At 34.0% G+C, this 15,583-nt stretch overlaps 1 pseudogene; it reads right to left on the reverse strand.

Moving 5' to 3' along the window:
- On the reverse strand, positions 1-2,854 carry LOC116138354 (annotated as a pseudogene).
- Positions 2,855-15,583: the final 12,729 nt, after the last annotated feature.

Here is a 15,583-nt window from a genome sequence, read left to right on the forward strand (position 1 = left end):
TCAAAAACTAATATACAATTCAAAAACTTACGTTTTATCTACTTGTACTCTGTTACCTGCTATATTGATCAATTAGCAATCATCACCAGATTTAGAGTGTCATTTAGACTATAAAAAAAAGAAAAAAAGGTTCAATCAACAACGTATAGAGAAAGGTAATCAATAAAGTCAAGAATGTCTATAGATGTGGTTCAGTGAGAGAAAGAGAGAGAGAGAGAATCTGAATCATGGCTCATGATCACAGCAAAGTAATGGACACCTCAATGTGAAAGGTCTTACTTCAAGACCGTTTGCTGGCGCCCATCTGAGGTTGCAAACAGAACAGGCTTTGAGGGTCGGTAAATGGATCATCACATCGATAGTAGCCCTTCCTCTCAGCTGCAAAACCTCTACACATTTCAGATTCCGCATATTTGAATCTCCAAACTGCTGGAATCTCGATTTTTGTGCATTGTTGAGGAACATAGGGAAGTCCTTTCTTTCTTCGAACTGCATCCACAATGGTCACAAGCACCAACCAAAATCAGAACACCAGATAAATAAAGTCCATTCCATTCATGAATTTAAGGATTATATAACATAATCATGAGATTAACTCACAAGTTACCCTCGCTGCAAAATGTTTTGAGTTGTACAGTCTAAAACAACAAAAATAATGCAATGAAAAGTTAGGTTTATCAGTTTAAAATAGTACCTTCTTCTTCGTGATAAGGTAGTCAAATCCCATCAATGTGAGGTTCACTAATTCATTTGTTTTAGGATGTCAGCTTCAACTTTGTGGTTGACGATCCTTCTAGATGCAGAAACCTGTCAAGCTGTGTGACATTCCATCCTGGTCCCTACTTATTCCTTCATTATGGCATTCCCCCCAATCCACTCAAGGTAACCTCTCAGCTACTGAGATGCACAAGGCATAGCACCTTCATATTTCTTATGCCTTGGATAGTAAGGGTCAAAAATACACCTTCTCTTCAATGACAGCATGGTGTCTAGGACACACAGGATCAATGATCTTATTATAGTCCAAAGTTTGTCCATTCCATTCCATGAGATTGAGATTTTTCAAAGCCCCCTGAAAAAAAGGACAGAGAAGTTAATCTTCACATTAATGAACAGTCATCAACAAGCATACATTCAAGAATAAGAACAAACTGTATCATATAAATAAATCTAACAATTTCAAGAGTACGAAATTTGGAAGTCATCTTATTATCTTACTGTTCAAGAATAAACAGTATCAGAGCTAACTTTCAGACCCCTTCGAACAATTCCTTGAACAGTTGAAAACAAGGATCATCCCACCCATCAACCTTCCATTTTGAAACCAAAGAAGCTTACGCTTGCTGAGAAGTGCATAGACCATATTCAACCCGCTAAACTTAAATGTGAACCTTCTTTACTCCCATATCCTCTCGAATTCTATGATATGAGCACTGCAATCATATACTCACTAGAACGAACTGCATGTGTTTACTTCCTACTTTAGCATCCATAAAAGGACACGCAAAATCATATTTGGGTATAACTTGTACTTGGACCCAATTCAATGATGGGGAAGGATTGCAACGATAATAGACTGGATCTCGGAGAGATTTGTTAGGGTCTCGCATTCTAACTTCCCAAAAAGACAACACTGCACACCCCTTTCAGATCCCAAAAATCATTTCCTTCCACAATTTCATATTCTCCTCTACACTATTGCTCCTACATTTGGTTCCTCCATCCATCCTTTCTTTCTGCATTTGCTCAGGGTGTTATCATCAACATTAGCCTTGCCCCTCGAATCAAAGCCATTTCCATCAATCTTGGGATATAATCTGAAGTATAGGAACTTCTTCAACTTGATCCCAATGTCCAATGTCTTTCAAAGATTGTCAACAAATTCATTGCTTTCTTTAGCAGGGTTTATACATCAAAACGCACAATCAGCTGACCTTGGTACCTCGGGCAAATATGATTCAATAGTGCGCTTTTGAGTACCCAAGTGAAGATAACCACTTGGCTTGGTGCAAATCGCAAACGCACCTTGCCGATTTCAATCAGGAAGACATATTCCAAAGATGGACGGCTACCTGCTTTTCCCTTTCAGAAACATCCGCATTCACACTTTTTGATTGTTGGAGAAACTGTTGCTCTTTTGATTTAGCGGCCCCGCTGGCTTTCCCCACTCCTCTCTTACCAACATACATTGATGTGACTTCATTCAAGGAGTCACTAGATTCTGTAGATACTGAGTTGAACCACCATACCAGGTTCTGGTACTTCTTTGATTTCCTCGAAATTCCCATCTTTTCTCTGCCAGTTCCTGCAAGTATACTAAAATTGTTTTTGAAATATTTAATTAAACCATTTTGTTAAATTTCTTGTATCAGTTGTTTTTGAAAACGATAAAATGTATTTAAATTCTATATGGAGGAGGCTCTTATAAATTGTTTTTACTTAATATTGTTGTGGGTGAGACTATTTTTTTATTTTTCTGAATGCTTGTTAGCTGTTCAATGTGTAAAAAATCTTTTATTGATTAGTAACTGTGTTTCTTTTAAGAAAATAAGTAATTTGATAGAAATGTTATTACAGGTGTCTAAGAATAGAAATTGATGATACTTTTTTGTGTCTTGTTTTTGAGAACCTACCATGGGATTTGGATTATTTTAGAAGAGGGTAGGCGAAGATTGAGAATCAAGTCTCCATAAAAGGTATGTCAAATCTTGATATCAAAAGTATACCAATAAAAGTTGTTTCTTAATTCATGTAATTTAAGTTATTATTGGTTGTCGTTGGTTCAACTGAAGATTTCACTTGAGCACGTATATACTCTTACAGGAGGTTTTAATTAGATGCATTACCATATCATTTCTTTTCATGGGATGTAAATGTGAATCAATATTCAAGACAAATCTTATAACATTATAGTTTCAGATGCCATTTTAAAACTCTGAAGTATGGGTTCAATACATCCTGTTTAGGAAAATGACCTATTATATTTGCTCATTATTAGTCAATAACATATTCACAAACCTCGTATATAGTTGAAGTTTCCATTTCCCATCTTATGGGGAACTCTTTTTGCTCCATCGATCTCTACCCCCCTATAGGGGTTACTACAACAAAAATGACTATTTATGAGGGCTAAATCTTGTGGTAATGGAACTCGGAAATATGTTTTTCCAAAGGGCTAGAAGTTGTAGGAGTCTGCCATTATTTCTCTTGTCGGAAAATTTATTTTTCTTGGGAGCGGAAATAATGCTATTTTTGAGATACATCACTCTCAATGATAAGAACATTTACAAAGAAGGAAAACTGTTGAAAGTATACTATATACCAAGAGGCATAATCTCATAACAAATACTAGGTTCTTGTTTGGTCTAATACCTAGCACACACCTATTATCTTTTGATTACAATATTTTTGATGGGTAACAACCTGAATGTTTTTTTTGTTTTTTTTTTTTTTGTTTTTTTGGCATAATGACAGTATTTTAGTTTCAAGAGACCAAATTAAAACTGAGTAATTGAAAATTTTCAATAAATACTTGATTTCATTATCTATGTTATTAGGCTGAAAGATGGTAACACGCGTAGATTTTGACCAGATTTCTTTTCAACTGCAGCATATGCTTCAGGGATTCTTCGATGGTATACGAATATTTGCGGTTCAAAATTGTGTCCAGGAAGATTTGGACCTGAATTTTGCGTTGATCCAGATAGTAGAAAGTAAAGGTGCTTAATTGGAGAGGCCCAAGGGTAAATGGAAGATCTTTGAATAATGGTTGTCCTGGATAATCCGGTATTAATATTAATCTTCACCTTTTGGTTTCTGTCCTATGGTTTTTTTTTTTTTTTTTTTTTTTTTTTTTTTTATGTGAAGAAAAATCTAGAAGATACAAAGGTATCGCATCAGCCATAGGCATCCGTTGAGCTATGTCTTTCTTATCATGTGATATATAATATATATCTTCATTGCAGGCAGTAGCTTTGAAGCAGCCTGTCTTTATTACCAGCACATGAAAGATTTTTAATGGAAGCTCCTAGTGTTGAATGTGGGTGTGGGCGTCTGTATCTTTGGTGAGATGCTAACTGGGCAGCCCTTGTTTGTTTATAATAATTGGTACATTGCTTGCGAGTATTTTCAAGTATTTTTCTTTACATATCTTAAAAAGTCATTTATAATAAATGCAATGTATTCTAACTTTAAATTTCCTCGCCAACATTATCAATTGGGATCAAAAGTTGGGATCTTTTGATACTGTTTAACAAACTTGAAAATTTCTCGTACAGGTCTTGGGCGAAACCAAAGCTAAAGTATATGGCAAAATTGAAATTACTATTGATGGTCTTTTAACCTTTCAAAATTTTTGATTATAAGGTAAGTAAGAGAGGTTAGAATTTAGTTTGAATGAGATTGATACATAGTAATTATTTTTATATGCAGGACTTGACAAAAGAGTTTCAGGTCTCGAACCTGTTGGAGTTGACCTTATCTCAAGTTTGATTTAATTTACTAATTTGTCATCAATAAGCAGATTTTCTGACAAATTTTGAGTTTTTTAAGTCATCTTTTGGTGTTTTATTCATGTTTAAATTTTACCAGAGAATTTTGTTGGATCCAGGATAACACTCAAGAAGCACTTGAGCATGAATATTTAAAGATCTTTAGGATATATTTTATTAATCTTCCCTTTCCCGACAGGCTTTTTTTTAATTTTATTTTTTTATTCCACAACCAACAATATGTAGCTTCACGATTTGTGTTAAAACATTTCGTAATTATTATTAGAGTGATGTGTGATATATTTTTAAAATGTAGTTTTATATATATAATTTTCAGAATTCAATAAAAAAGTTATGGGCTGCCAACGAATGGGCATGTCGAACTCGACCCAACATACAACCCATTATGGTCTGCCTCCAAATGGACCATGTAATGGTGGCATTGGAAAAATTAAAAAATAATTAAAAAAAAAAAAAAAATGACAAAATAACTTAAAAATGAAGAGAACTAGATAACGGAAGATTTAATTTCAATGTTTCTAGTAGTTATTTTAGATTTTTTTATATGTTTATCTTAAAATTTAAAAAATTAAATTAGATTAAGAAGTTGTATGTTTTATCTTAATTATTATTGTATTATGTTTATCTAATAATATTTTATAGATTGGGCTATATCAACTTAAATTTTCATTACGTAATCTAAAACATTTTTAATATGTTGACAATAGTAAATGCTAAGGAGGAATTTACATGTGTGCATTATGATAATTAATGCATTTTGTGGTTAAGATTTGTTGCTTATTTTTTCTTATAAGTTTTTGCAACAATAAATACCACCTGATTTGCAGTGTTTAATTTGCAGTTACTATGTATTCGATGCTCAAACTAACTATTACATCGGGTTTGGACTATAAAGTATATATATTGTCCAAATTTTCCACCAAAATATCAATTTTTTTTAAATTATACTTGTGTAGTGTTGTAGTTTACTGGGACTATGGTTGTGTATGACAAATTTTCACTTCATGAAGATTTGATACAACATACCACAGCCAGAAAAAAATATTGAAAGGATTGCCAATAAAAAGGGACTCTAAAATAAAACATCAATACTCTCACAAACTGGAAAAATTAAACAAAACCTAAAGAATGAATTGCACGTCATCGAAAGTATGGATCGAGAATTGCCACTTGCTGTAATCTTTTCTCTTGGATCCACACAACATTTTCATAAGAAAAATAAAAGCACAAGCATTAAATCACATCCATAAACTCGTCAAATATTTTTTAACAATATTATAATTAAACAAACTTACTTTAAGAAAGCCAATCCACTTGAACCAAAGATCCGGCTTCTAAATCCAAAAGTACAAGATTTATAGAAACTACCTGAGAAAAAAAATAAGATACCCAACATATCATACTGAATTTTAAAACATTCAACTAAAACCAATTTCTATCCAATTCCACCACAGTCCTAGCTCTTTATGTCATTTGGAATGTAGTCAATTAAATTTGGCAGAATTTAATTTCTATACAATTCCACTACCATCAAACACAATAAAGTCAACAGTGGAAACGGGAAAAGGATCATCCATACAAAAAAACAAATAGATATTGTGTCGAACCCGAAAAAATCCGCAAAAAAGGTTTATTTGATCATTCTCACAAAATGTTTTTTTGCTCCATATAAAGTAATAGAGTAATACTACGTTTACAACTCGCTTATACACACCAGGACATACAACTCACGTATGTGTTCAAACTATAATTTTATCAGGTGGGGCATATAGGTGAGCGACCCAAATGCTCTGTTGTTAGTCGGGTTGTGAGAGGGAAGTTGTGAGAAGAGTTTGTCCCCTCCTTCTAACAGGTTAGCTTTTTGGGGTGAAACTCCTAGCTGTCACAAGTGTACCGGCAACCCTAGCTCGTCTTTCTGTGCACCGCTAGTGTGTCACTCAAAAGGGTTGTCCCATTTGTGGGTCCACTATTGGGAGTGGACAGGTAGGAACGGGGTCCATCGTATGATAGGATCGTCACAGGATTGGGTGTGGGGAAAAGTCACATTCCCATAGTGTAAGGGTAAATTGGGGGTCTTGGGTTATAAAGACGTGGAGTCCCTTCAAACTAGATAGGTTAGACTTTTGTGTGGTCAACCTCCTAGCTCCATGTCATATGGCACAAACCAATCTTCAGGTGAAGTTCACATCAGCTTAGTCACCACAATCAAAATCATCTCTTACCACCGGTTTAGATATAGGGTTTTCAGTTTTTAGGGTTCCAAAATGTAGACTAGGAGTAAGAGAAGTGTGAAGAGATAGGAAACAAAGTACTTTTAAATTTAGTAAAATATAGAAGTGATTGGCATTCTCTGGTGGAAACGAAGTCGTAATTCTCCATCTATAGCTACACGAACAATAATAAAGACAAGTATCAATGTCTGGCAAGGGTGGTATCCAAATTTTTGTTAGAATCTGGATAAGGAGAGGCAAGAGAGTGCTGCGCTGGACTACGAAGTATGTCGAGAGGAAAAGGCACAGAGAAGCACGAGACAACCTTTGGTTGTTGAGTAGCTGTGGAGAGAGGAGACGAAGAACAAGATAACAGAAGAACATATTTGGTGAGTTTGATAATTCTTCATGTACAATTTAAGTTAATTATACAAGAGGAACATGTGACTTGTAAGGATGAAATAAAAAAAACAAATTATATAATCTACATAGAAGGCAACTTTATTTTTCAGCTAATCCATCTTTAACTTAGACCCATATCAAAACCTCCCTTATGTGCAATATCTTCACTCTATGTCAACACTACCCCTTAAGCCGTGGTTTATAAATGTCCATAAAACTCTGAGCTTGCTACAAGTAAGAATGTTTTCCTGTGACATAAGCAATTTGTGAAGATACTTGGTTGATTCGTATGAGGTGTCTCCTTGTTTGATCATACCTTCTTGTATCTTATCTCTGACAACAGTGGCAATCAATATCTATACTGCTTCATTTTTTCATGAAAATGTGGATTAGTTGCAATGTCTTTGCTACCTTGTTGTCACACTATAGTATCAACCGGTATTTCTACATGATATTTAGATCCTTAAACAAACCAAGATCCATGTGATCCACACATGGTTGTGGCCTGTCTATACGCTGCTTCTTTTGACTGAGAGCGATACTATGGTTTGTATCTTGTTTCACCATGAGATAAGGGACTTCTCAAGCTTGACGCAGAAAACTAGTGAGGGATTTCTTGTCGTGGACAGGAACCCAAACTGAGTCATACGTATGCTATGATGCTAGGTCTCTTCCTGCCACTACAAGAAAATATATTAATTGTGGCAAAATAATTTTTGTCAAATGTTATTTTGTCACGAGAATATAGGTATTATGACAAAATCAAGAAATATCACATTAAGTATGACAAAGAGATAGTATAGTGACAAAAGAATATGGTCATAAATATTTAGACAATAAAGAAACCCATAATAAATGTATAGTGAAAAAAAACATTTTTTATGATAAATATTCGTCACAAATTTTTGGTGCCAAATTTGGCGTCTTAGGTTAATTGTTGTATTGTGACAGACATATTTTGTCATCAAATATTTACGCACTATATTGGTTATACTGTTTTATAACTACAAATTATTTTGTCACAGAAAGAATTTATTTCTTATTATAAAAAAAAAAATTGCATAATATATGCTAAAATAGAGGTATTACAGACAAAAAGTTTGAGTCAAAATTTAAGCGTCAAGCGTAAATTGATATTATAGTTTGATTCTCTTTCCACGTGACCACTTCAGTCTTGTTTTAACCAAAACCCTTGCTGGACTTGTTTCATTTTGTGTGCTTATTTAGTATATCTAAAGTTGCTTATTAGACAATTCCTTTGATGGGTATGGGTTGTGTTTATTTTTTGAAAGTTTTTGATATTTGTGGTCTTATATAATCTTGTATGCACTATGAAGAAACATGGTAAGGAAATTATATGCGCATATAATCTACACCTTACAAAGTCACTATGTGTTTGGTAACCTCGGACGTTTGCTGAATGCCAAATTTATAAAATTAAATGGAAAACTTTTAATGAAATTGAATTGCTAAACAGAGATATACTTTCAGATTTTTATCTCTCTTTTATATATTTTAATTTAAAATTCTGTTTTACTTCTAATTTGGTAATTTGGTAAATTGTTATATAGTGTGTGTATGTGTGTTAGTTGCAAAGTAAATGGGAAGGGGAAGATTTAATCTTTGAGGCATTATTCAATTAATCTTGAACCTTGAGCAAAAAATAGTAAGGACCTTTTTGATCTCTTTCCCCCTAAGCTTCTTAGTGTTTTTTTTCTTGAATCGAATTAGTTCTTGGAAATCTGATGGGTGCCATGTTGTCAAAGAGCCAGGATGCTTTCCTTTTACTGTTGTTGACTCGTATGGGTTCTAACACTTTTCAAGTTTCAATGATAATTAAACTAAATGTAGTTTTACTTTTTTATTGTGGCCAGTGGCTTTGGTCAACTTTGACTGCGAATATGGCATTTGTAAGAGCGGTTTCACGGACTGGGAAGTCTCTTTCTACCATGAGCATAGACCACGGGTTTAACTGGTGATTAGACCATATAATAATACAATGGGAGACTATACCACACAGGTTTTATATTCAGCGCCACATTAGAGGTAACAAAATCCTGATAGAGCTTGATATTTTGCATGTCATACTTATTGAAGTAACACAATTGAAGCCAAATTACATTTCAACTTGCTCATGTTCTGCCACCCAATTGCGCTATTGTTTATACCTATATAGCCTAATCTTAAAGTGGATTATTTTGCATTTCTACTCTAAAAGATATTAATAATTGGAAACAGGGTTGGTGCCTGATGGTCCTTAAGATAATGATGATCTTCCAATCACCATGAAGCTGGTGGTGAATATTTTTACATATTGAGATGACAAACAATATTGTGCATGCCCTATATTATTTTGACAAAAAAAAATTTGTCATGTAAAATTATTGTCATGCTATAAAATTTTTCCAAAATTATTTCCCATCACTACAAATTTGATAAATAATATTATCATATTAAAACAAGTATGTGACAAACTAAATGTTGTCACATAAGTAATGGACAAAGTAAATTTTTGTCACATTAAATATGAGCAAATAAACACCAAAAAAACAAAAAATTTAGTCAGTATTTACAATTTGACAAAGTCAATTTTGTCATAATATGTTATTTTCCACCATAAAGTTTATCATTTAGTCTTTAAATATAAATCAATGTGACAAAATATTATTTGTAGTGATAAAAAAAATGTCTTCTATTATTACAAATAATTATCATAATAAACTGGTTTAAAGTGACAAATTATTATTGTCACAATAAATATTTAGGCTATGGGTGATCAAACGCTCTCTTCGTCAATATACACTTAAGAGGACGAGCTAATGAACCACTTGATGACTAATATATTCGTCAACATTAGCGAAATGGTCACAATTTGATATTTCTAGGGACCAAATTATTTTGTTGCGAAAAGCCTAAAATTCTGTAGTGTTGGAAGAGAATACCACCTTGGACAACCTTTTAAGATTTGAGTACCTTTACTAATGCATCCATAGGATTATTTAGGAGCATGCAGAAACTGGCTAAGAATTTGTATTGATACCTAATGTTCGGTCGAGTCCTTGTACGGTATATGAGCCTTCCTATCAATAATTGATGTTGGTGCTGTCTTCTAACAAGAACTGTCTCAGGAGTTTGGTTTTTTTATAGTGAGTTCTTGTGTGGGAGCTTAACATTGTGTTCCACAAGAATGTTACTTGGTTTGCATGCTGGCTAAGCCATGAATCTGATTATAACTTGAAGCACATATTTTTTTGATTGAGGGATATCCTTCTGAGGATCAAACAATTTTCAATACCTAGAAAATACTGTGGTGCCCCTAAGTGTTTAATGGGAATGTCTTGTGTCAGATACTCCTTTAATTCTTTGATTGCACTCAACATCTTTTCCTATAATGAGAATGTCACACGTAGATTATAAGACTAAGGAAGACAGGCCCGTGCCTGAAAAATAGGGCAGAATTGTGTTTGGATTGAAGTGGAATCCAATGACTGTGAGTGCCTTTGTAAACTTTGGCATTCCAATGTCGTGATGCTTGTTTCAGCCCATATTAAATTTTTTGCAATCGACACAAAGATGGTCTCGGCTTAATTGTGAAGGGGGGGAAGAGTACATGTAAATTTCTCATCAAGGTCTCATAGATGAAGAAATTATGCACATCCATTTGCCAATCATAGGAGAAGTGTCAACCGGTCGTCACGGTCACAAAATAAACCTAAATACCGTAGTTAGCGGTAAGCAGGGTCGAATTCACAAAGAGCAAGACTAATGACTAATGTATATTGAGTTAACGAAAGAGAAATTGGGCCAAATGATTGATTAAAACTAAGGAACACTAGTTAATTGCAGGAAATTAAAGCATCAAATAAATTGCGAACTAAAACACAATATTAAAAGCGTTGTCGCTACGAGTTCGGTTAACTCAAGACAAACTCTCACAATTCCTCTCCTGCTTTTCAATTTCCTAAACACTACAAGCTAGGCAAATCATAGAAATTCCTAGCAATCTAGGTATATAGTCTAAAATTCCCCACACTTACTCCCTCTTCCCCTCCTATCTCCAGGCTTACGTCTTAGTACAGATCGATTGGTTAAACTTACGACTAACCGAAAAAATGCTAAACCCTTAAACACCACTAGTGGTAAAATGTTACAAGTACAACCTATCAACTATCAACCGTATCATCCCAATCACTAATACAAACAAATGCATTCCTAGTAGAAATGATATTAACGCCACTACAAACTTGATTGCAATCAGTGCCGAAGCAATTTAAAGTCATAATTAACATCATAATCTCAAAACGACATTCAATTATGCAAAAATTTTATATATCAATAAACATTCTCAATGGACTTATCATCAGGCACGTCGAGCATCAGAAGAATATTAAAGCATCGCAAACACTGAAACGAAAACAAATATACTATGAATACCAAGAAACTTAAACCAATGTTACATCGGGATCATCCAACTAGTCGAGAGTTGATGAGGAGATCAATGGAGTCAATCTCGATTTTGCTGATGCCGCTACAGAAACGGAACTTAGTCAATCATGGTAGTGATGACGGGAGGTGAAACGGTGGTGGAACGAAGTTGATCATGGCAGAGATGAGGTAATCGACAGTGATGATGATGCGAGAAGGGGTGAAAACGACCAACGGACAGCCTGGAATATGAACAGTGCACTGGTAGAAAATATTAGTTTCCGGTGGGTCTTTCGGGAAAATGGTGGTGAAAGGGATCTGAAGATACCGATGGAAAGCTCTGGTGATGGAGAGTTCAAATCAGGTCATGGGGAGTGAAAGGTCACTGGAGTAAGCGAGATCTGGCTGGAAAGACGAAGAGGCGCGGCGGCAAGATGGCAGATTTCAACTGTTTGCGGCGGGCTGAAGCTTGGAAGTGCTAGATCGGGCGTGTGGGGAAGGAAGATCAAGTCTTGGGGAGCCCAACATCGCCGGAAAAATGGACCCAACATGGTGGACGGAGAAGCGTGTCGGAAAATCTGGGTGATTTGCGGTGGAGACGCGTATCAGGGTGGTGATGACGAGATGGGAGGATTGTGCATGGGAAGACGAACCGTCACCGAAAAAGCTGTTGAATCTGATCGGAGAAGGTGAAGGGTTTGGTGGGGCTTGGGAAGCCACCCAATCTGCGACCAGCCACCAATCTGGACATGAGCTGCAGTTTTATACACAAATGTGGCAATAACATGTGGTCCCTACACGTTTGAAAGTGACAACAATCAACCCCGAGGAGACTGTATGACAATTGACCCTTGAATGGCATAAATGAGACACATCAACCCTAGAAAATAAATCAATCTAATATCAACTTACTCAATCTCAAATTTCAATCCAAACATGTCAAATTAGTAAGAAAAATCAAATATGATTTTTAAACATTAATTCATTATTTCTCTTAATTGTCTCAATATAACTTCAATTCATTACACATAGGATCTTTTTATCAACAAAATAGAGTCACTTCATGACTCTAACAAGAAGCAACATAGAGGGAAGCTCAAATAGTGAACATGTTTGGCTATAGCGGAGAAAGTTTCCTAGTAATCGAACCTTCTCGTTGGGTGAAGTCTTTTGTAACAAGACGTTCTTTGTGCCACCAATAGGAGCATCAACCACGTTGATGTATTTGTATACACACTTACAGCCAATAGGATTCTGGTGTGAGAGGCGAGAAACAAGTCCCAAGTGTGGTTACTGACAGGGGCATTTAGTTCACCTTTGGCTTGACACCAACAATGATGTGGATGCACATCAGAAAGGTGGAAGACTCCCCCACACAAGGATTTTGCTCATGGGATATGTGTCTTAGAGATAACGGTCAAAACTGACATAATAGATATAAGGTAGGAATACCTTCCACAGAGTGGAAACATAATAGTCGGTTGTCCTATTGGAGGCTGAGACAATTAGATTTTTTTATGTTATTTTATAATTTAAATAATTAAATTGAGTTAAGATAGTTGTATTTTATCTTAATTATTGGTATTATGTTTATCTAATTAATTTTTATAGGATTGGGCTATATCAACTTAAATTTGATACGTAATCTAAAAAACATTTTTAATATGTGACAATAGTAAATGCTAAGAGATTTACATGTGTTGCATTATTGATAATTATGCATTTGTGGTTAAGACTTGTGAGTATTTTCTCTATATATTTTTGTCAATCAATAAACAGCACCTGATTTGCGAAGTTTAATTTGTAGTTTAATATTTTATTCGATGCCAAATAAATATACATTGGGGGTTTACCCTACACTTTGGAAAAATTATATTATCTTATCAATTTTTTACACCTATTTAAATATTTTTGTAGTTGTTGTAGTTACAGTGAACTATGTTCAGTCGGACAAAAGTTTTCAAATTCCATTGAGATTGATACAAAATTGTCCTGAATTAATTAAACAATTTCTCGACTAGACTAGTAATATTAAAATGCGGGCTGTGGAGGGTACTAAATTATAAAGAACATCAAAAACTTTGATATTGGTTTATTTTCTATATAAAACTTTATATTTTGATTATAAAAACATATAATGAAATAAAATATGCTATATATACATAATAATCTTAGATTAATTCACTATATGCAATTTATTTTTCTATATTTCCTATATTAAAAACATATAAAAAAATCTCTTTCAATACATTCAGTGGTGTGTTGGCGGTAAATCCACCTTGCCTAGATTCATGGTCACGGGTCTCAGGAATGTATTGTCACTAGGCCACGTGTCACTCCATTAGAAGACTACTTCACTTGTAAGTTTAAAATGAATACTTCATTAGTAAGCATCATTTGTGCTGTCAATCAGGATGCGTGTCACTCTTGAAGAGGGATTTTCATGTGCAAGATCACCCTAGGTGCATTTGAAAGGATTACTTTACCAGTGAGTCTACCAAGAAAATAGTATATAAAGGGGTCTCATACCCTTAGGAGGGATTCCTTCTGGGATATTGGAAACACTATTTTATCTATAAAAAACTGTCTATTGTCATGAGAATTGAGGTCGCTTGTACTTACCAAATACACAAAAATTAATAAATAAATAAATAACAATGGATAATGGATTTGCACCTGCATCCGACTACTTTAAATAATCTTGTTTCTTGTATTTATTCATCATTTAGTATTATTCAGCACTAACATTACCGGTTATTACAAACCCTTGTGTAAACCTCCTCATGAGATTTATGCACTTCCGTGTGATACGATCGCATCAAAACACTTACTCTCGAAAATTGATGTCTCATTTTAAAATATCCAGACGCTTGTAGAAATAATAACATTCCACTACAACACTATTAACTCTAAGGAACACAATAGTCAAATTAAAACGTCATATTTTTTGCTTTATTTAATTATTGCACTATATTACTTCTGTCAATTTGATATTAACTCCAATTTTATGACGGTCTTTTCCTTTTTCTTCTTTTGTTGGTATTATAATTTATTTTCAGTGTAATGTGGACTAGAGAAATAATCTTGAATAAAAACATGAAACAATAATAGTTTCATGACAAGAATATCTAACTTTACAAGATCAATGATATATAAATTCTCAAATTTAAAAATTTGAAATCTTACCGTGGGATCAAACACCAATGTGATTTTATTTTGTTGTGTGAGTAAGAGATTAACGTTAACCTTTGATTAATACATGTTTAAAAATATAACATCGGACATAGAGTCATCGGCGTTGACCTCTTATCACTTTAATTTTTTAGAGGAATTAGAATTTTTCTTTATCCACAAATATGCCCATCTTTTTAATTTCCTTTTTCATTCTTGTGTCAACATGTGTTTATGATAAATCCATTTAAATTAAAACACTCAAATCGGTGACTTGGTTTGAGCTATGTTTCTTTTTAACACGTTTAATTAAAGTGTGTAGATTCTGTCAATATTATTAAGTTAGAATAAACAAGCTAAGATACATTGTTTCGAATCAAAATGAATCCAATCTACTTGCTTTAATTGTACACAAAATTTTGTTCTAATTCTCCGCTTTTAGTAACTTTTTATGAGATGCTTCACTTTTTTGGGGGGAAATTTCAACTTTCAACTCTTTCTGTTCATATGATAGAGACCTTATATGTAAATTAAAGTTGGAGGAGGAATCAAATGAAATACAAATAATCTTTCATATATGTGGATATTCATGCATGTTGTTCAAGTTCTTATCCATCTAAGTGTTTTTGATTAGAAAACTAGGGCATTAATTTGAATAGTATTTATTACAAAGTTTGGGAGATTTTAGGTGTGACCTTTTCAAATTGACTGGAGGCAATTACAAATCACAACAGCATGGTTGCGTATAAGCGAAAAATATTACCTCTTATACATCACTTTACTATTTATGCCTTTTTTTTTTCAATTTAATTTCATTTTTAAATACCTTTCGGTCGACGAATTGAAGAAAAATCACTCCTACAA

The sequence above is a fragment of the Pistacia vera genome, unplaced genomic scaffold (assembly GCF_008641045.1).
Source record: "Pistacia vera cultivar Batoury unplaced genomic scaffold, PisVer_v2 Contig340, whole genome shotgun sequence".
Classification (NCBI taxonomy): Eukaryota; Viridiplantae; Streptophyta; class Magnoliopsida; order Sapindales; family Anacardiaceae; genus Pistacia; species Pistacia vera.